The 23,989-nt window shown below is 39.7% G+C and overlaps 1 protein-coding gene and 1 long non-coding RNA gene across 2 annotated transcripts in view; both read right to left on the bottom strand.

The window, feature by feature from the left end:
- LOC109910097 (X-linked interleukin-1 receptor accessory protein-like 2) overlaps positions 1-23,989 on the bottom strand; it is a 319,792-nt gene that overhangs the window by 234,389 nt on the left and 61,414 nt on the right. The window lies entirely within an intron of this gene.
- On the bottom strand, positions 11,885-15,603 carry LOC109910273 (uncharacterized). Its single transcript, XR_002257854.2, has 2 exons — positions 15,556-15,603; positions 11,885-13,097 (listed from the first exon to the last, which is right to left on the bottom strand). It is a non-coding gene; the product is annotated as an uncharacterized LOC109910273 (long non-coding RNA).

Genomic DNA, 23,989 nt, shown 5'->3' with positions numbered 1-23,989 from the left:
TGCCCTCCCTTCAGAATGCTCCATCACACTGAGGGTCATGCTCTAATGTATCTGACGTAATGCAAATAGGCAAGTGTGAAAGTGCACACTTCTACAAGGGGGCTGGGCACAGACAGTTCCAAGTTCAAAGTGAGGTAAAGTGCTGCTATTTTTAATCCGCTGCCACATGTGGCCTTCACATTCCCCTCCAGGCTCCTGATTAAACATCATACACACAAATCAAATAAAAAAGATATTGGTCACGTGTAAAATACAACAGATAGACTTTACCATGAAATGTTTACACATGTCTGATTTGCTTGTCACCAGAACGCTAGACTCACTTGACGAGATACAACCTGTAAAGGAGCCTGGACAATTTTTTATTAACTGCAGAGCAGACTCTGCTTTGGTAAAGGCAGTGTTATCCGACAGTCACGATCGTAGTCAGCTAAGCCCAACATTTCTAAAGAAAAATGCTACAAGGTAGGGTGTAAAGACCTGCGTCTCCGAGATAGGAGGGTAACTCAATATGCCCAATTTCACTTAACCAATGATCTTCTTTAATGAAGGGGAAGAGTATCTTCATAAATTGTATTTAACAAGGTGAAGAGGACTGTTGCTCTCTTTGGTCCGACTAATTTGAAGTGTTGTACTTTAAATATTGGACATAATTTAACTGCACCATTTTAAGTAGTGGACTAACACCTATGTTAATGTAATTGACAGCACTGACCTTATTAAGAGGTGGATTTTGTGCAGAACCCTATATTTATTTTGTTGAACCTTTATTTAACTAGGCAAGTCAGTAAATAACTATTTTTATTCTAATTCTTATTTACAATGATGGCCTACCACGGCCAAACCCTCCCCTAACCCGGATGACGCTGGGCCAATTGTGCGCCGCCCTATGGGACTCCCGATCATGGCCGGTTGTGATACAGCCCGGGATAGAACCAGGGTCTGTAGTGTCACCTCTAGCACTGAGATGCAGTGCCTTAGACTGCTGCACCACTCGGGAGGCCTATACATCAAATACAGTTATTCACTAAGGGGTTAACACATGTTAGATACAGAAAATGTGGATCAATAATCATATAAATACTGCATAGATAACTACATCCTCTTATTTGTTGGCATCATTAAACTTAAGCGATGATGACTGACTGAATGCTTCCTTCATTGCGTCTTTCTAGCTTCCTCCTCTCCCTGCACAGGGAACAGCTCCAGGAAGTGGTGTGGGTGGTTGGTGTGAAAAAGAAGATGGAAGAGGGGGAGGGATCTGACCTTAATACTTTCATCTATCTCGCTTTCTCCTACCGTTCGAATTACGCAGCAACACAACACAGAGCTAAAGCTAAACACACACAATCACCATCGTCACCTTAACCTCAGGTTAAAACAACACCTTTGTGCCTTTGTGCATTGATATGCCAGGGGCAGGCGTGGATGGGAACAGTAACAACCCAAGGCCATCGTTGGCTTGCGTAAGAAAACATTTCCCTGCTCAATCATACTCTTGCTTTTATCCAATGCGGCTCTTAGAAGTCGACACGGGGAAGACGCGGAGCAACATTTACTTCAAAAAGCTCTTGAAGGAGGCAACCTTCCCAGCTGGATTCAAGTCAAATATATGCATAGTTGTTTTTTGTGTGCAATAGAATCAGTTTGAAGCATAAACAGGCACATTTGAGGATATTACGGATCATTTTTTTCCATGATAGCTTGAGTTTCGTTTGAGCAGGGGGGCCCGCGTTTTATCAATCAGCATGAGTGTATACTGACAGAAACAAGATTAGTGTGGAAATCGTTTTTTTTTGTACCTCTGTTTAAAACTGTCAAATTGCTCCAGTAGTTTTGGTAATTTGTATCATCACCTCATACTACATTTCTACACTTAATTTCATAGGAACATATCAGTTGGATTATTGTTGGTGGCTTTTACAGAATGAATGTAATGAAGAAAACAAATGGAAAGAAATGTTCACCATATTAACCTACCCTTAATAATCTCCTCTTATTTGTAGTTGAATATAACAGAGATTGACATTTTGACATCACCATGGGTTTCAATTAGCTCATCCACTCTGAATTTAAATTCCCTTATGGGACCTCAGAGACCCTGCTGAGAGAAAATGTGTGAAATAGGCATTTAAACGTATTCCATATTAAGTAAGTAAAATGGGTTAGGTTGTAAGCGTACTACTACACTGGTAATCAACATCAAACTAATATAGTACAATGACGTAGAGGTTTGATTTCTATATCCATATACATGTCTTGTAAATAGAACACTATAGTAAAATAAATATATTTAAAAAAAATGCATCCACAGAGAATGCGTTATAAAAACAGGCAAGCATCATACAGACCACGGCGGCATCGCTGCAATTGATATGAAAATGTGTGAGTAATAGATGTGTCTGTTGAAGTCACTGCATTAGATATTTTGCATACATTTACGTTCCTTCCCTGCATGGCACTCACATTAAGATAATTCTATAAGCACCCACTTTGGACTCAGGGGACTCCTAATATAAAACAGAAGACATTACATAAGTCAATTATTCTGTGTACTGCCATGTACTTGAAGCTAAATAACCTTTGAGCACATGGTAATCATGCAAACTGTTCCCTGCGGATGAAATATCAGTGATTGCATGAAGTAAATGCGCATCCTATTTACTGGACCACTTCACACTAAGGATGTTGAAATTCCTTCACTTGACCAATGAGAAGTTGTTAAAAATACATTTTATGTATTAATTTTGCCACATTGTATGTGTTTGTCTACTGTTCGTGTGCACAGCCACAGGGGGAATCTGCAGACTCACCCATGACAAATTCCTCCCCAGCTGCTCTCGTTTCATCCACACTTAAGACTTAGGTATCTGCCTTTCTCAGTCTCCTCCTTAAGAGGATTTAGTGAGTGAGATAAAATAACCTAATTTCCCTTTTAAGAATTCCTATATATTTGTAAGTGCTTCTTTAATGAACGGATTAATGCCCTGAATGTACTGTATACTGACTGTACAACACAGCATGGGGAATGTTCTCTTCAAAACATTATGGTTTAAAATGCTGATGTATCCAAGTGTATCCAAACAGGGGATATGGAGTGAGGATGGGCTGGGTAAATAGCTTATGGTGTATGCCCAATGCTCCAGTGTAAACAAACACTGTTGGTGTACTGTAACAGGGGCCTGGATATACAGTACAGAGGTGTATTAATATAGGTTTAGTACAGAGGTGTATTAATATTCAACAGATAATTATTTATCCTGTGGATTTTGGGCGGAACTATCTGATAAATAGCCATAGCAACGGCATAGTTCTAGTCCATGGCAGTCCTTTGGCTCCCGGAGCAACCTAATTAATCTGTTGAATTGATTGATCTGATCTACAGTAAATGAGCAAGGCAGTTAAATGTGTTTTTCATCATCTTGAGTTATGAGGGTAGATGACGTGGGAATAAATGTTTCTTGAGGAGCTGGAATTTTGATAGCAGGTGACATTACTTCCACCTGAAATATTGCCTCCTGTGGAACTGCCGATGTCTAAAAATGACTTTGATTCAATAAACGATAAAATCCAGCTATGCTAATGAATTGCCCTACATAATGTCTCTCCCTTTGGTTAAAAGAGGAATCATGAGAAAGTCTGCAGGTTGATATCGAGGCAAAAGTAATAGAGTAGCTAATGTCTTCCTTTCCATGGCTTTTTTTGACCTATAACACAATACAAGGTCAGACTGTAAATGAGGATGACACTATGCTGAGAGTAGATAACAGAGAAGACAACACTGTTTAGTTATTTTGTTGGATGCAAAGGTTTCAACAGGAGATGTGTAGCAGTAGATGCAAAGACGTGGATCCTCAATCAGTAAAGCATGAAAACTTCTTAAAGCTGAACTGCCTTATAAACTCTTCACTGAACATCAACCATGCGTTAAGAAAACTGGATACAAAAAAGATGATACACCTTAGATTAAAAGATATACACCTTATGGAACAGCGGGGACTGTGAAGAGATACACACACAGGTTCTGACACATGCATATGCATTCACACACACACTCTACACACACGTACATTGCAATATTGCTGTATGGTGGTGTTATACATGTTGTATTGTAGATATGTAGTGGTGTAATAATGTTATATGATGTACTGTTTCATCTTTTGTTTTATGTGTGATGTGCCCCAGGAAGAGAAGCTGCTGCCTTGGCAGCAGCTAATGGGGATCCCTAATAAAAATAAAAAAGACAAATACATATACAACAATGGGCCTCAGGATCTCGTCACGGTATCTCTGTGCATTCAAATTGCCATCGATAAAATTCATTGTCTGTAGCTTATGCCTGCCCATACCATAACCCCACCGCCACCATGGGGCACTCTGTTCACAACGTTGACATCAGCAAACCGCTTGCCCACACAATGCCATACAAGCTGTCTGCCATCTGCCCGGTACAGTTGAAACTGGGATTCATCCATGAAGAGCACACTTCTCCAGCGTGCCAGTGGCCATCAAAGGTGAGCATTTGCCTACTGAAGTCATTTACGACGCCAAACTGTAGTCAGGTCAAGACCCTGGTGAAGACGTCGAGCATGCAGATGAGCTTCCCTGAGACAGTTTCTAACAGTTTGTTCAGAAATTCTTTGGTTGTGGAAACCAACACATATTGGTGGCTGGTGTCAGACGATCCTGCACGTGAAGAATCTGGATATGGAGATCCTGGTTGCCGTAGTTACAAGTGGTCTGCAGTTGTGAGGCTGGTTGGACGTACTTCCAAATTCTCAAAAAGTACATTGGAGGTGGCTCATGGTAGAGAAATTAACATACAATTATCTGGCAACAGCTCTGGGAGATATTCCTGCAGTCAACATGCCAATTGCACACTCCCTGAAAACATCTGTGGCATTGTGTTTTTCAGACAAAACTGCACATTTTAGAGGGGCCTTTTATTGTCCCCAGCACAAGGTGCACCTGTGTAATGATCATGCTGTTTAATCAGCTTCTTGATATGGCAAAGGATAAATGCTCACTTACAGGGATATCAACACAACGAACTGAGCAAAAAGGGTCCATATCAGGGGATATCTTTACATTACACGTTTTTGATATTCTCAAGAATACTTACCATTTTCAATGCATATTTTGAGTTTTTTGGACATACACAAAATCCTGACAAATTCTGAAATCAGATGTGTCTTTTAGACATAATGACACAAATACTGACAGTAGGCCTACATTGTATATTTTACCAGCACAATACAATGCAAAAGCTCTTGACTGAGGTCCATATCAGGATCTTGATAGGGTAAATAAGAACAATTTCTAAATCTTAATTGAGTTTTGAGGACATGCTCAATTATTGGACAAATATTAAAACTTCTTAGGGCTGCAATCCGGTTAATGGGATCGAAATGACAACAGCCAGTGAAAGTGCAGGGTGCCAAATTCAGGGTGCCATATCACAGAAACACACAGCTATTTTCCAGCCAAAGAGTGGAGTCACAAAAAGCACAAATAGAGATAAAATTAATCACTAACCTTTGATGATCGTCATCAGATGACACTCATAGGACTTCCTGACACTCATATGACTTAATGAAACCGCTGTGTCGGATTTCAAAAAAACTTTACGGAAAAAGCAAACCATGCAATAATCTGAGAACGGCACTCAGGAAAAAAAATATATATATATCCGCCATGTTGAAGTAAACAGAAATCAGAAATAACATTATAAATATTCCCTTGCCTTTGACGATCTTCATCAGAATGCACTTCCAGGAATCCTAGTTCCACAATAAATGTTTGTTTGTTCGATAATGTTCATCATTTATGTCCAAGTAGCTACTTTTGTTAGGGCGTTTAGTACACAAATCCAAGCGCTCGTGCAGGTCCAGCCGAACGTCGGACGAAAGCTTAAAAAAGTTATATTACAAGTCGTAGAAACATTTCAAACTTAAGTATACAATCAATCTTTAGGATGTTTTTATCATAAATCTTCAATAACGTGAAATGCGGGTGACCAGGACCTGGCTCTCTGCCAGACCACTGACTCAAAGAGCTCTCATCCGGCCCCACATCACAGTAGAAGCCTCATTCAAGTTTCTAAAGACGGTTGACATCTAGTGGAAGCCCTAGGAAGTGCAACACAACCAATATCCCACTGTGTATTCGATTGGGCTGAGTTCAAAAACCACAAACCTCAGATCTCCCACTTCCTGTTTGGATTTCTTCTCAGGTTTTTGCCTGCCATATGAGTTCTGGTATACTCACAGACATCATTAAAACAGTTTTAGAAACGTCATAGTGTTTTCTATCCAAATGTACTAATAATACGCATATATTAGCAACTGGGACCGAGGAGCAGGCTGTTTACTCCGGGCACCTCTGGGCACCTTATTCATCCAAGGTACTCAATACTGCACCTGCAGCCATAAGAAGTTAAATCCATATAATTATTTCAGACACTAGCTATAATTGTGGTATTCCCTCTGAATAAGGGCACGCGCAAACCACAAGCTAAAAGCACTGTAACTCGTGAGTTTAGCAACAATAATCACATTTGGGCGCCACAAATGTGTGTAAACAGTGTGTGGAGAAACAAAGAAGTGAGAAACAAAGAAGTGAGAAGCTGTTCATAAAATAACACAAATTGAGTAGCTAATCTGAGATGTTTTATTTATCTTAGTAACTAGCATCAATAACGTTAGCTAATTTGGCCAGTAAAAGCTAAACAGTACTATAACCTAGCAAGCTAACAAATAGTGAAAATGCCTTCACTTCAGGGACAGGTGACAGCTAACTTTTTAAAACATTTAGGCATATGTTGTATTACTGTTTAATATAAGCTAGCTAGCTAACTAGCAAACTGGTTAGCTAGCTTGATCCAGTTAGTTTTATCATCATTAATAAAGCAGGTAGAGAAGCTACCTTGTAGTATTATATGAAATTACAATATTTTCTTGCAATATCGACACAATTTTGATTAATAATTGATGTATTGATAGTTTGGAGTAGATCACAGATCAACACTACCAAAACGTTGAGTCCGGACTGCAAGGGACCGCCGCTGATGACCTAATCTTCTCCCATCGTATTCCTCGTCCATCACAAACAGGGCAAGCAGGGGTATTGAAGGTGTGTAACTTTTTTCTTCTTCTGTCAAATAAATAAAATACATTTTTAGCAACTATTGGCCTAAGTTTGCATCTTTACAGAAAGCAAGTGTTGTGATAGGAACTCTGGATTTTGCTATGCTGATCTTTTTTTTCTTTACAGAAATAGGAGAGATGTGCTTTGGAAATAGCAACTTGGATGAAATAAAACAATGCCTTTCTGTGCCTTGTGGTGTAAATGTATGCTCAGATATTTCACCTCCATGTGAAGAAGCACAATGATTTTCGGCACATGAACAGGTAAAATAATTTGGCCAGTGCATATTGATCACGAGTCAGATTTAGCCCATTTTCGATCAGACATACAAGGATGAATATTACACATCATGTAAGGATATCTTTTTTAAAATATTTTTTAAATACGGATATGTAATGACTACTGACATGATACATTTCTGAAAATATGTTTATGCCCAAATATTAAAGCTTAGATATACCAGCATGTTGATACTTTCCGGAGTTAGAAAATTCTACAAATATATAAGCGGGTGCACGCGCAACACCCCAGATATCTCATTGGACTCATACGGTAACAAGGACATTTCTGAAGTCCGGATTGGATGCACTAGAAACAGTCCCATTACGGATAATATCCTACCTTCGTATATGAAATTAAGAACATGCAGGAACATGTCTACTCTTTGGATCTAATAAAAGGTCAGATATATGGGAATATATAGAGTACCAGTCAAAAGTTTGGACACTCCTACTCATTCAAGGGTTTTTTACTTTATTTTTACTATTTTCTACACAAAACTATGAAATAACACATATGGAATCATGTAGTAATTTAAAAAAGTGTTAAACAAATCAAAACATATTTTATATTTGAGATTCTTCAAAGCAGCCACTTTTTGCCTTGATGACAGCTTTGCACACGCTTGTGCCTTGAACCTCACCTGCTTTCAGTGGATACAGATGGAGAACTGCAAGGCAATCCCATTGTGCGCCACTCGTGAGCCATGACCAATATGACCAATATATAGTCCTGCTAATAACAGGATTAATAATATATCTGTGAGAATATCCAACAAGCTTGTATATAATTCTAAATGAATAATAATAATAATAATAATCGCTTTGTTTAAAAAACAATATTTTGGAGATGATTTCGTTTTCAAATAACATAAAATGAGCGAGAAAAAGGCCTTTCTTGAAGACGGCATGAGACATTGTTACTAATTTGTAAATAAAGCCAGTTTGTTATTTGGAATGATTTATTCTTGTTTTTAGAGGGAGAGAAACCAAAAACCTACAATCATCTCATGGGTCTGCCAGTGGATGGCGGCATGGGTATTGAACCAGCATCTGTAGCAACACAGCTTGTTCTGCTATGCAGTGTCTTACACAGATGCGCCACTCAGGTGCTGTATAACTGGTCACGTTATACAGCACCTGAGTGGCGCATCTGTGTATAACGTGACCGGTCAGGAGTGGCCTACAGTACTGCAGTAAGAGCAAAATAATCCAAACAAAATTAAATAATGAAAACCTTAGTGTAACAACAGTTTTAGTAAGTAATACTGAAGTCGTGCACAAGTATCAGTTTCTATTTAGGTTTGTCGCCTATTCATTGTGAGTTAGTGACTCAGTAGGACCCAAAAGCATGATCAGTGCTCTAACTCCCCCTTGCGCTGGTCTGGAGCAATAACGTGGTGGCACAGGGTACCGTACAAAAACACAAATTACCTCTAAACCCCGCAGCATAATTGCAAAAGTTTTAGTGGAGCGACCACTGTATGATCTTTTAATGATGTCACTTGATAAATCCACTTCAAATCAGTGTAGACGAAGGTGAGGAGACAAGTTAAAGAAGGATTTTTAATTGAGACATGGATTGTGTATGTGTGTGATTCAGAGGGTGAATGGGCAAGACAAAATATTTAAGTGCCTTTGAATGGGGTAAGATAGTAGGTGCCAAGGCACACCAGTTTGCATCAGGAACTAAAATGCTGCTGGGTTTTTCACGCTCAACAGTTTCCAGAGTGTATCAAGAATGGTCCACCAACCAAATGACATCCAGACAACTTCACACAACTGTGGGAAACATTGGAGTCAACATGGGCTAGCATCCCTGTGGAATGCTTTCGACACCTTGTAGAGTCCATGCCCTGACGAATTGAGGCTGTTCTGAGGACAAAAAGGGGTGGGGGGGTGCAACTCAATATTATGAAGGTGTTCATAATGTTTGGTATACTCTGTGTATAGTGTCTTGGGCTAATGTGAAAACACAAACCCTCTTCTGGTCCCGCTCATAGAGTTTTACAATAAGCAATAATTCAATGAAGTAAAGTAGCTACTTACAGTGCCTTGCAAAAGTATTCATCCCCCTTGGAGTTTTTCCTATTTTGTTGCATTACAACCTGTAATTTAAATACATTTTTATTTGGATTTCATGTAATGGACATACACAAAATATTCCAAATTGGTGAAGTGAAATGAAAAAAAAAATTGTTTCAACATTTTTACAAATAATTTAAACTGAAAATATCAGAAAATTTGAACATCCCGCGGAGTACCATTAAATCCATTATTAAAACATGGAAAGAATGTGGCACCACAACAAACCTGCCAAGAGAGGGCCGCCCACCAAAACTCACGGACAAGGCAAGGAGGGCATTAATCAGAGAGGCAACAAAGAGACCAAAGATAACCCTGAAGGAGCTGCAAAGCTCCACGGCAGAGATCCACGGCAGAGATCTGTCCAAAGGACCAATTTAAGCCGTACACGCCACAGAGCTTCGCTTTACGGAAGAGTGGCCAGAAAAAAGCCATTGCTTAAAGAAAAAAATAAGCAAACACATTTGGTGTTCGCCAAAAGGCATGTGGGAGACTCCCCACAAATATGGAAGAAGGTACACTGGTCAGATGAGATAAAAATTTAGCTTTTTGGCCATCAAGGACAAGGCTATGTCTGGCGCAAACCCAACACCTCCCATCACCCCGGGAACACCATCCCCACAGTGAAGGATGGTGGTGGCAGCATCATGCTGCGGGGATGTTATTCATCGGCAGTGACTGGGAAACTGGTCAGAATTGAAGGAATGATGGATGGCACTAAATACAGGTATATTCTTGAGGGAAACCTGTTTCAGTCTTCCAGAGATTTTAGACTGGGACAGAGGTTCACCTTCCAGCAGGACAATGACCCTAAGCATACTGTTAAAGCAACACTCGAGTGGTTTAAGGGGAAACATGTAAATGTCTTGGAATGGCCTAGTCAAAGCCCAGAACTCAATCCAATTGAGAATCTGTGGTATGACTTAGAGATTGCTGTGCACCATCGGGACCCATCCAACTTGAAGGACCTGGAGCAGTTTTGCCTTGAAGAACGGGCAAAAATCCCAGTGGATAGATGTGCCAAGCTTATAGAGACATACCCCAAGAGACTTGCGGCTGTAATTGCTGCAAAAGTTGGCTCTACAAAGTATTGACTTTTTGGGGGTGAATAGTTATGCACGCTCACGTTTTCAGTTTGTTTGTCTTATTTCTTGTTTGTTTCACAATACAAAAATATTTAGCATTTTCAAAGTGGTAGACATGTTGTGTAAATCAAATGATACAAACCCTCCCCCAAAATCTATTTTAATTCCAGGCTGTAAGGCAACAAAATAGGAAAAATGCCAAGGGAGTGAATACTTTCGCAAGCCACTGTACTTGTTAGATACAGTGGCGATCCATCATTCAGGGCAGGTGCCCTGTTCTGGACAACATATTTTTTGCAAAAAAAAGGCTTCTCTGCAGAATTCTCTGCAGCACAGATATTCCTCATTCGCAGCATTGGAGCGCAATTGCACCACCAGTGGAGCGCAACTGCACCACCAGTCTGTGTTGATCCTGGGGATGGGTTGGGGCTGTGGTCCAGCTACTGCTGCAACTTCGGTGGTGGAGGACAGCCATCTGAAGCTCAATTTGCCTCAATTCTTCCTCGGAATTCTCAGGCTCAAATACAGTTCAACGACTGTCGTTTTCTTCCTCACTGGCAAGTATTTTGTCGTCAGACATATTTGTAGGTTGTTGTTGACTTTGTATCACTAATGTTCAACCATGTCTTCACTTCTCTGCCCCCCAAAAAACTTGAATGAAGGCATAACCTGCAGTTTCTACATAGCAGGGATTCCTCGGAGAGGGGACATGCACAGTTGTTACCCATCTCCGCTGCTGTGGCAGTCGACTACATAAAATATTCATACAAAATAATCGAAAATGTTTCAGGTGGAAAAGTACACATTTCCTGACTCAAAACTGATAGTAGCAAGTTCGACCGTACGCTTTCAATAAAACTCATTTTTGCACACTTTTCTGAATCATGAATTCACTGGCAATGGAGCAGAGTGATGCCTGCATCCAGCAACGTAGCAGAGTCACGTAACCATTTTTCTGCAGCAGTTTCAGTACAGCACTACAGGGAGAGAGCGGGGAGAGGGAAAACGCCACTGAACTATACCGAACAGAAATATAAATGCAACATGTAAAGTGTTGGTCCATTGTTTCATGAGGTGAAAGAAAAGATCCCTGAAATGTTCCACATGCACAAAAATATTATTTCTCTCAAATTGTTGGCACAAATGTGTTTACATTCCTGTTAGTGAGCATTTGTCCTTTGACAAGATAATCCATCCACCTGACACGTGTGGCATTCCAGGAACCTGATTAAATGGCATGATCATCACACAGGTGGGTCAATATCACAAAACAGTACCATTTGGACCATGCAACATTTAACATTTTTATTTCAGAATTTGTATTCCTTTAATGTTTTAATACAAAAAGGAAATATTAGACATGTAGAAAAACATGTTGGCCAAGCTCCAGCACTTAAGAGTTAGATAATTACATTGTCAGTGAATCAGCCATATGATACTGTGTGTCCAACCTGTTACGGACTTGCGCTGTCTTTAATTACTTTCATTGGACTATTTTAATAATATTTTCATTTTCTTAAAGCTATTGTGTCTCCTTGTCAACCCTGTCCATGTGTTCTGGTCAAATTATAAAGAAATAACAGATTTTGTACACAATGTGTGGTTTTATGCAGAACTTCATCTAATTTGCACCTTATCTTTCTAAATTGAGACAGGTATTAATTATATTTTATACAAGTTTATAATTGTGTGGTGTTGGCTGTGTCTTACTCTTTGAAATACAATACACAAATTATTGGTATTTGACAATGTAACTGAATTAATATGAATAAGATGCCAGGATAACAGGGTAGACCAAGGTATAATAGGGTGGACAGCTATAACAGGACAGAACATAAATTAAACCCTGAACACTGAATACTGATCTACATAGTAATACATGTACAGTAGTAACCACATTGGAACTGCTATTTCTATACATATTCATTGTGAAAAACAACAACACAAAAATACATTGCTGGTACAAAATCATTGGAATTAGCATTAAAACACATTCCTGTCCCTCTCTTCCTCTCCCCCTCTCTCGCTCCCCCTCTTTCCATCCTCCCCCTTTTCACCCCAAATGCTCTTCCACATACTTCCAGGTGGATTTTTCCATCTGCACAGAGCGTTTATAAACAGCCTGTGGCTCTGGCATCAGACAAATAATCTGTCCATCAGAGTACCAACAAATATCTTCCTTTGGACTCAGAATGTTGTGTTCCTTTACATCCATGATGATGCCAGGGTATCCTTAATTGACAACACACCACTCCCCTACGTGATTAAGTTCAATGGTGCCAGGTCACCATGTGCTGTCAGCCTTGTCATGAGATACAGTGAGCTGGTTAAATGCTGTAGCGTCACCCAGAGTTGACTCTTTGAGCTGAAAACAAGGGACAGTCCAACATGCCACTATTCTTCTTGCACAGCCAAGTAATGTCCCTATATTTATCTGGCCTGGTGAGACACTGATAACCTGATGAATCTTCATCGTTCCTTTAATGGCATCTAAGGCAGGCATCTGAGGTGAGAAGAGATAGCATATGATAAGATATAAAGAGTAACAAACACCTTATACATTTCAATACTCAACCAGCTACTGTACAAGAAAAATGTATGTATGTGTGTATGGGGAGGAAGGAGGGTTACCTCTGCTCTTGCCTCAACATCACTCTCATTAATGAAGAACATCTCCACAGAGGAGGTAAGAACCTTTAGGACATTGTACAGGGCCTGTGCATCTGGGATATCCTTTCCATGGTGCACAGCTCTATCTGCAGATCTCTTCTTGAGGGCCCCTACAACACCATCTGGTGCCCCCTTGCCATGACTGGCCTCAAAGAAATTCCAGTTGACCCCTTGAAAGCCTTGTTTGTGTGGTTCTGTGGTAAGTAGGTAGAAGTTCCCAACATAGCAAGAACCAGATCACGGTGCACAAATGGCGGGTGGATCATGTCTCTGTGATGGCGAAATGGAGCAAAAAAGCAATTGGTGGTTGGTCTACAGCAGTGTAGAGCACTCCAGTGTGGAGAGTAGCTTGCTGGTGAGATCCTCCAAAATGCATGGACTGAATCTCTTGACTGTATTTGCATGAATAGTTTTCACTGAAATCATTGTGCAAGAACCGTTCAATGTTCTTCAGAATATCCCTAAGCTCCCTATAGGCCCTGTATTGCCACTTGATATTAAAGATATGTTGCCTAAACTTGGCGAGCCTATCTTGAAACTGACTGACCAGTTCAGTTTCTGTTATTGTGACCTCCCTCTTCACGATTATCATGGAGCACTTCTCTTCATCTTTTGGATCTTCTCCATGGTCCATTGTGTCAGAGGAACTTCTACATTCACAGGAGGTTTCAGAGTTGGATGAGTGGTGAGGAAGCAATCATTGCATTCACCATAAGCACATAGCTTCGATTTCAGGTCACACATATTTGAGTTGACCATGTCCTCAAGGTTTTTGTTGGACAAAATCCCAAGGCTGTGAAGAGAATTTGCCATGAACTGTAAATTCTCATGGGTTTTGCACTGACAAGTTTCACGATCAGTGTCATTGGGCGTAACAACCGAAAATGGCCCGAGGCGGCAGAAGGAGGTATAGGACAACTGACCTACTTCCTCAGACAGGAATTTCCTGTGCAGATTTTTCATTGTGTCAGTCAGAAGACTCTTCTGCATTTTGTTCTTTAGTCGTGTGATGGTTTGTTTACGACCGGTCGTTATACGACTTACATCATCACGAAGAAAGAAATCCTTCACTTTCCTTTTGATTTCTGTTTCTGTTCTGCTTCCCTTCCTCGTCAAAAAAGAGCAAAGGTCCCCTTCCAACTTAGCTCCCTTATTTGAAAAGCCCTACACAGTCTTGGCATACTTCTGAAAGTTATACTTCTTCAGTATATTCACAAAAGTCACTTTCACAATGATTTGCTTGTTCTTCTGTTTCCTTGCATTTCTGTATTTTGTTTTGATATCTTTAATGAGAGATGTGTGAAAGAGAAGAGCCCTCTTAACAGGTGATGTCACATTCTGATGTCTCAGCAATGCTTTCACTGTTGAACGAGACGGTACAGATACCTGTTCTCCCCTAATCCTTGCATACCTCTTCCTGTATTTTTAATTTTTTCCCCTCTCCTTTGCCACTTGATTTTAAATGCGCTCTCTCTTTTTGGAGTCTTCTGTATGTTTTGCCAAAAACACATTAAATGCATGGTTAGGATTAGGTAGAGTCAGAGATAAATTAAGAACACGGGTTAGTAGATCGGGATTAGGGTTATGGTTAGGGATTACGGTTAGAGTTAGTAGAATGTTTAGCAACTAATAATCTTAAATGCCTTATCTTAAGCATATTCTAACCTTGAAGGCCCAGGCTGATTTTCAGTAGTTGAGGGGGGTGTTTGGGACTGCAATAACGCACTAGCCTTGGCCCTGGCTCTGAGTATACTTTTTGAATCTCTCCATTTCTTCCTTTCTGCACACTGCACTCTGTCACTGAGTTCAGCTATTGCCTTCTTCCCTGTCTCTTTATGTTTCCTCCATTTCTCGCTCTCTTTCTCTAACAACTCTGTATTGCCACTGTCTTTCAGCTGCACTAAGAAGAGGTGCCATTCCTTCAGAAAAACCTGATTCAATTGATATTTATTTATTCTTAAAATACTATACATGTTATATATACTGTATATATATATACTGTAATACAATTTATAAACAAAAACACAGATTTTGTCTGCAAGATATCCATTTGGACAATAACAGGGTGGACATTTTGAGCTAAAATTAGCAACTATGTTCCAAGTGATTGTGATGAAGCTAGGATAATTGAAAAGGAAATTGCATTGTTTGACAAATATATTTTGAAAATACAAAATTCGATTAACGTCTTTTGTATTTTTGCTTAACAGGGTGGACATGTTATGCTTTCCAAAATCACATCCCCAAAATATAATGATGAAAATGTAATTGTATGAAATCTAGATACTCACCAAGTTCACCACAGTTGTTTTCCCACCAAGGAAGTTACATCATTTCCTGTTTGTGATGTCATTGTAGAGAATATATATTTTCTTAAAGTGCCAGTAACCACAATGTAACAGGGTGGACAACGACTTTGATGACATACAGAAAATGGTCAATATTCTTATAAAAAGTGCAGCATTTAACATAAAAAGACTATACATAAGATAACATTAATGAAGGAAAATCAGGAAATATTTTCTAAAATGTATAATTTTATTCCTAATTATTCTTGTTGAAGTTTATTGAGCAGCACTTGGGACATTGAAAAATTGCCTCCTTCCACTGAAATAAAAGTCTAAAATGTATAAAATTGACTTTGAAGTCTATGTCATTATGCTTCTATTATCATGAAGGCATACGCACATAAGGATCCTTTACAAATTTGATCCAGTGTATATTTTTTATATACAATTTTGAATGATGTTGACCCAGGTGCACCTTGTGCTGGGGACAATAAAAGGCCACTCTAAAATGTGCAGTTTTGTCAAACAACATAATGTCAAATATGTCAAAAGTTTTGAGGGAGTGTACAATTTGCATGCTGACTGCAGGAACGCCCAGCAGAGCTGTTGCCAGAGAATGTAATGTTAATTTCTCTACCATAAGCTGCCTCCAACGTCTTAGAGAAATTTAGAGAATTTGGCAGTAAGTCTGCCCGGCCTCACAACTGCAGACCAAGTGTAAACATGCCAGCCCTTGATCTCCACATCCGTCTTCTTCAGCTGCGGAATCGGCTTTTATCGGCCACCAGGACAGCTGATGAAAAAGTATTTCTCCCTGTAATAAAGCCCTTTTGTTGGGTAAAACTTATTCTGATTGGCTGGGCCTGGCTCCCTAGTGGGTGGGCCTTGCTCCCAAGTTTTTTTAATTTAACCTTTATTTAAGCAGGAAAAGCCAATTGAGAGCCAAAAACAATTTTTCAAGGGAGACTTGGCCAAGAAGGCAGCAACAATCAATACATTACAGAATTAAAACATACAACAATACTATACAATTCAACAACATAATCCAGCCTACTGCACGGCTGCCTATTAATAAGGTGGTAACACAAGACCATTCATGAGGTCTCACACAGATACATGTTCAGATCATTCAGTCCATTAAGGGTGTGTTCATTGTCATAGTGAAAACTGCAAATAATACTTTAAAGTAAATGTAGGCCTAATGAAAAATAATATAGTAACTCATATTTAAATGTAGCAATTCAACAACAATCACCATTTAGCCTGCACATCTTTTACAGCATTTCATTGCCTCATTGCTCCAGTGGTTTGCAAGTGATTTCCATTTTTCTAATGGTTGTCAATTCATTTAGGTGTTCTTTTTTTCACTGTGTCATCTCTGTATGTCCTCTGCAACTATTTGCAATGTATCTGTGCAACAATGTTATCATAACCTGCCAAAAGTGATCACACCAATGCACTTGCTCTCCTGAACTTTCCCTGACATACATTTTTTATGCTGGAGGTCTGTTTTACATTCACAGCCACAGAAAGCATGCTTCTTTGCCTGAATAGGCTATTAGGCTTAGTATAAAAAATTATCAAAATAAATCTCCTATAGTTTTTGTGGCCTATAGCTTTTCCTAGGATTTCACAAAAAGAGGAATGGATTATTTCGGAGAGGATTGTGTAGCCCATAGCCTGTTGTGCATGGGAACAGCTGGAAGAGAGAGGTTAATGATGTGTAGATATTAGCCCATTCATTATCTAAATATTAGGGCTATAAGCTAAATATTTACTTGTCAAAGTTTTTTTTTAAATAAAAAATTAACAGATGATGACATGATGATAATTTTTAGACAAGAAAGTTATTATACCTGGGCTACAATAGCACAGTGCAATGAGGAATGTACTATTCCAGCGTTTCTTAAACTATGGGTCGTGACCCAAAGTGGGCTCTGAGAGGTGGGTTGCGAGTTGTGAGAATACATCTATAATCACACACTATTTCTACCTAATTTGTCTATTTGGTGTACCATTTGGGTCAGGGGAGGACGGTCAGTTTCTAATTTGTGTCACAAGCTGGAAAGGTTTACGGACCTCTGTATTATTGTTATACAATTATTGTCCATAGGCTGTAAACTGTAGTGATGTAGGCTAATTAGAATAACCGCTTACATCCCCTGCTTTGTTTCATGCTGAAATAATTGCATAGGCCAACAGCTTAGGCCTGATTATGCAACCATTTGGATCAGGGTCGATTCTCAACAGTTTAGAAGGTTCAGAAAGATATGCTTAGGAAAATATGTATTTACGAGCATGCAACGCCAGCTGAATATCAGTAGACGTAGGCAAAACAAGTAATAGTTACTCGTGAATGCTCTAGATAACATGTAAACTGCCTAGCTAAGCAGCTCTGCTAGGGCGAGTAAAATGGTCAGAGTGAGGTGTGCTAGCTTGCTAGAGAGCTACACACAGTGTCGTCCCCGCTTCCAACTGCTGTGTACCAGAGTCCTCCTTAGAACTAGCTGGCTAAGCTAGCACACAGTGTACTTCACTCCTGTCTGCCGAACACCTGGCCTCGCTGTCATTAATGGAACTGCATTAATGGAACTGGTGAGGGCGAAGGACACTGTCTACCGGTTTACGTCTAGCTAGCTACCGTTGTTGCCCCCGCCCCTTCTTCTGTGGGGTTTATTGGCGGCTGGCATCCAACATTATTGTGCACCTATTGTACAGTTATTCTACGCTCTGGCACACTCAGACGAGAGTGCTCTGAAATTGAAGAAGACACCCAGAGTGAACGAAAGAGATATGCTAACAGGATAACGGTCGTTCAAGTTCTTGCTAGCTAACCAAATGACACGTGCATCTAGCTGTGTATAGCCATCGAAAAACAATATGAGGGTCAAAAAGTCAGTCACTCACCCACTCTTCCAATGACAAGACATTACCTCCTCTTAGCAGCTAGCTAGCTAGCTAATGATAGGCTCTGTGTTTTTTTAGCTTGCTACATAAATAGATACGCTAGCCACGTTATGACTGACTTGTGATCATTGCCCTTGCTAGTTTGATTGTATTGATATTCCCAGCCTTACAGTAGTTACATTCGTCAGTTTTTGTCCTAAATATGAAGTCATTGATACTGAAATAGTGTATCCCAAATGGAGGCAGCAAGCAATGCAGCAGGCCAGCTGTGATTTACAACCTGATAGCAATATTTTTTGGACTACCCAGGAAATGTATTGGTGAATTATATTAATTATGCATTGAACTGCATCCATCTATTCTGCCAACAATGCCTTAGTGTACGTCATGGAATGTTGAGTCAAATACAGTATTTTTTAAAGCCTCTTATAAAGTTAGTTTTGTAGCATAAACTAGGAATGTGATATTTTCTACATATATTATGATTGTCTGTTTGTTTCATATCTGCAAAGTAGTTAAATCTCTGTCAGTTCCACTTGAACTATAAGGCTGCGTTGAGACAATGACTTATCAATGACTTAAACCCAGCTCAGCTAATCCCTACCATTGTGACGCAGAGTTGTCATAATGCTTCAGCAATTGTACATTACACCAGGAGCGTCAGTAGACACAATATAAGTAACCTAATTTATGTCCATTTAACTGCCCTGAACGCCTCTACTGATCCTACAGCTACTGTGTGCAGTAATCATGTGCCTATGAACCAGATTTAAACTGTTAGCACTAAGCCGGTGTGCCCTAGGAGGAAGTCCACTGTGAGCAGCTCACCCTGCACTAACATAAAGAACATGAGCACATCTACTGCTGCTAAGCTTCCCAGTAAAGAAATGAAAGCAAGTAAGCATCCCAGAAGAAAAGTGCTAAAAATAGCCCACGTTAATATATGTAGCTTAAGAAACAAGGTTCATGAAATCAATAATTTGCTAGTAACAGATGACATTCATATTCTGACTAGCTCTGAAACTCACTTAGATAATACCTTTGACGTTATAGTGGTAGCAATACAAGGTTATAACATGTATAGAAAATATAAACATGCCAATGGTGGAGGCTGTTTATATTCAGAACCACATTCCTTTAAAGATTAGAGAGGATCTCATGTCAAATACTGATGAAGTAATATGGCTACAGGTTCATCTGCCTCACCTAAAGCCCATTCTGGTGGGAAGCTGCTATAGACCACCAAGTGCTAACAGTCAGTATCTGGATAACATGTGTGAAATGCTTGATAATGAATGTGATATCAACAGAAATATATATTTTCTGGGTGATTTAAATATTGACTGTCTTTCATCAAGCTGCCCACTCAAGAAAAATCTTCAAACTGTAACCAGTGCCTGCAACCTGGTTCAGGTTATCAGTCAACCTGCCAGGGTAGTTACAAACAGCACAGGAATGAAATCATCAACATGTATTGATCACATCTTTACTAATGCTGCAGAAATTTGTTTGAAAGCAGTATCCAGATCCATCAGATGTCTCTAGGAAAACCAAAGTTCCAAAGGCTGGGCCTAATATATTGTATAAGAGGTCAAACAATACGTTTTGTAGTGATTCCTATATTACTGATGTAAAGAATATCTGTTGTTCTGTGGTGTGTAATGAGGAGCAAACAGACACAGCACTTGACACATTTATGAAATTGCTTATTCCAGTTGCTAATAAGCATGCACCTATTAAGAAAATGCCTGTAAAAACTGTTAAATCCCCATGGATTGATGAGGAACTGAAAAATTGTATGAGGTAAAAGGAATGGCTGCACAACCGATTGGCAACCGATTGGCAAACTTACTGCAAATTGAGAAATCATGTGACTAAACTGAATAAAAAGAAGAAGAAACTACACTATGAAACCAAGATAAATTAAATAAAGAATGATAGTAAAAAGCTTTGGAGTACCTTAAATGAAATTCTGGGATAAAAGGCAAACTCCGCTCCATCATTCATTGAAACAGATGGCTCATTCATCACAATACCAACTGATATTGCCAGCTAATTTAATGATTTTTTCATTGGCAAGATTAGCAAATCTAGGCATAACATGCCAGCAACAAATGCTGACACTACACATCCAAGTATATCTGACCAAATTATGAAAGACAAGCGTTGTAATTTTAAATTACAACGTTAGTGTAGAAGAGGTGAAAAAACTATTGTTGTCTAACAATAATGACAAGCCACCGGGTCTGACAACTTGGAAGGAAGATTACTGAGGATAATAGCGGACGATATTGCCACTTCTATTTGCCACATCTTCAATTTAAGCCTACTAGATAATGTGTGCCCTCCGGCTTGGAGGGAAGCAAAAGTCATTCCGCAACCTAAGAATAGTAAAGACCCCTTTACTGGCTCAAATAGCGGACCAATCAGCCTGTTACCAACCATTAGTAAACTTTTTGAAAAAATTGTGTTTGACCAGATACAATGCTATTTTATAGTAATAAAATTGACAACAAACTTTCAGCATGCTTACATTCAACAAGCACAGCACTTACACAAATGACTGATGATTGGCTGAGATAAATGTATGATAAAAAGATTGTGGGGGCTGTTTTGTTAGACTTCAGTGCAGCCTTTGACATTATCGATCATAGTGTGCTGCTGGCAAATCTTATGTTATGGCTTTATACCCATGCTATATTGTGGATAAAGAGTTACCTGTCTAGCAGAAAACAGAGGGTGTTCTTTAATGGAAGCCTCTCCAACATAGTCCAGGTAGAATCAGGAATTCCCCAAGGCAGCTGTCTAGGCCCATTACCTTTTTCAGTCTTCACTAATGAATTGCCACTGTCTTTGAGGAAAGCCAGAGTGTGCAGATGACTCAACACTATGTTTAATAATTTTTTTTAATTTCACCTAATATTTAGGAACAACTTATTCCTTGCCACCAACTCTGATACCAACTGCAACTCTTTATAAGTGTTGCACTCATTTCAGCTAACTACTACAGCGACTGAAATGACTGCAACACTTAACAAAGAGTTGCAGTTAGTTTCAGAGTGGGTGGCATAAATTAATTTAGTCCTAAATAGTTCTAAAACTAAAAGCATTGTGTTTGGGACAAATCATTCACTAAACCCATACTAAATGTGAAGTAAATCATGTGGAAATTGAGCAAGTTGAGTTACCCTGGATTGTAAACTGTCACGGTCAAAACATATTGATACAACAGTAGCTAAGATGGGGGGGAAGTAGGCGCTGCTCTACCTTCTTGACAGCACTGTCAACAAGGCAGGTCCTACAGGCTCTAGTTTTGTCGCACCTGGACTACTGTTCAGTCGTGTGGTCAGGTGCCACAAAAAAGGACTTAGTAATAGCACAAAATTGCAATTGGTTCAGAACAGGGAAGCACGGCTGGCCCTTGGATGTACACAGAGAGCTAATATTAATCGTATGCATGTCATTCTCTACTTGCTCAAAGTGGAGGAGAGACTGACTTCATCACTGCTTGTATTTATGAAAGGTATTGACATGTTGAATGCACCAAGCTGTTTGTTTGAACTACTGGCACACAGCTCGGACACCCATGCATATCCCACAAGACATGCCACAAGAGGTGTCTTCACAGTCCCCAAGTCCAGAAAAGTCTACGGAAGGCACACAGTACTAAATAGAGCCATGACTACATGGAACTCTATCCACATCAAGTAACTCACGCAAGCAGTAAAATTGTATTTAAAAAACAGATAAAAAAACACCTTACGGAACAGTAGGGACTTTCAAGCAACACAAACACAGGCGCATACACACACACACACACACGATAGCATACGAGCTATACACACACGTACACATGGATGCAATTGCGGCCCACAATTCGGGGCATTCCTGCAAGAAGGGGCAGGGGCGACAATGGTAGCTAGCTAGCCGTACACCGGTAGACAGTGTCCTTTAACTAATTATGACAATTAATTAGCTACGCTATCCTTACGAAGAACATAGCATATTATTACAGCAGTATGTACCAGTATGTTAGCTAGCTACCTAATGTTAGTGGCTACTAATACATCGAACTTGCCAGGCAGTATATTAAATATATGCTATCTAACGAACTACCCAACGTTTACTGACTTGATTTGCCCTCTGAGTGCACTCTGGCAATCCAGATTGAATTTACGAACACACCCAAAATCTTAAAAGGTCAAGCTAGTAATTTCTTATGCTAACAACAGCATCAACTTTCGGTAGACAGGTTTGTTTACAGTATACTAAAATGAACTAATAGTATATAGTGTGTAGTATATACTCATTAAGTATGTAGTATACATAATGTTAATATGGCTATTCGAACACAGCTACAAATTATTTCAGCCATTAGCTAGCTAGAGCCAGACAACAACAGCTGACCTTGAATCAGAAACTAGCTAACATTAGCTAGCTCATGTCCAAAAGCCAGTCCTACATTTTCCAACAAAACATAGGTTGCTAGCTAGCTAACGTATATCAGTTCAAAACCATCACCAAACTTTGGTAAGAGCTCGCTAACATTATAGCTATGTAAACAGTGCATCTGTTGTGCACTGACTGCACTGACTTTTACAGATGCACAATCGAGAGCATCCTGTCGGCCTGTATCACCGCCTGATACAGCAACTGCTCCGCCCACAACCGTAAGGCTCTCCAGAGGGTAGTGAGATCTGCACAACGCATCACCGGGGGCAAACTAACTGCCCTCCAGGACACCTACATCACCCGATGTCACCTGAAGGCTATAAAGATTATCAAGTACAACAACCCCCCAAGCCACTGCCTGTTTACCCCGCTATCATCCAGAAGGCGAGATCAGTACAGGTGCATCAAAGCTGAGACCGAGAGACTGAAAAACAGCTTCTATCTCAAGGCCATCAGACTGTTTAACAGCTATCACTAACATTGAGTGGCTGCTGCCAACATACTGACTCAAATCTCCAGCCACTTTAATAATACAAAATTGGATGTAATAAATGTGTCACTAGTCACTTTAAACATTGCCACTTTATATAATGTTTACATACCCTACATTACTCATCTCATATGTATAGAACTGTACTCTATGCCATCTACAGCATTTTGCCTATGCCGTTCGGCCATATTAAAATTATTTGATTTAAACGGGGCCCTGTTGTTTCATCGCCCCTAACACGAACAAAGGATCATGGACATTTTTGACTGAAAAGCCCTATACGGATTGACCAACTATGGTTTGCATGCCCTGCCGAAAGACCCTATCATGTGGAATAGGTAGTTGGAGTTTGTTGGTCCCCAGTGCAGTGGTGGTGGGGAGAATACCGGTAGCTAGACTATAGACTGCTGATTATGTATATTTGAAAGGTTTTATTTAAAAAAATACCCAGTTTGATAAACTATTCGGCTAATTCACCAGCCAAGCAGATACAACTAGTAGAGTATATTTGGTTGTGAGGTGCATTAGTAAAAAGTTTGGTTCTTTCTTTATAACAAAATGCAATTGAGCACTTGGCTGTCTATTATA

Source organism: Oncorhynchus kisutch, linkage group LG19, assembly GCF_002021735.2.
Source record: "Oncorhynchus kisutch isolate 150728-3 linkage group LG19, Okis_V2, whole genome shotgun sequence".
NCBI lineage: Eukaryota > Metazoa > Chordata > Actinopteri > Salmoniformes > Salmonidae > Oncorhynchus > Oncorhynchus kisutch.
Note: the sequence above shows the minus strand (reverse complement) of the source record. Positions and strands in the feature narration are given on the sequence as shown.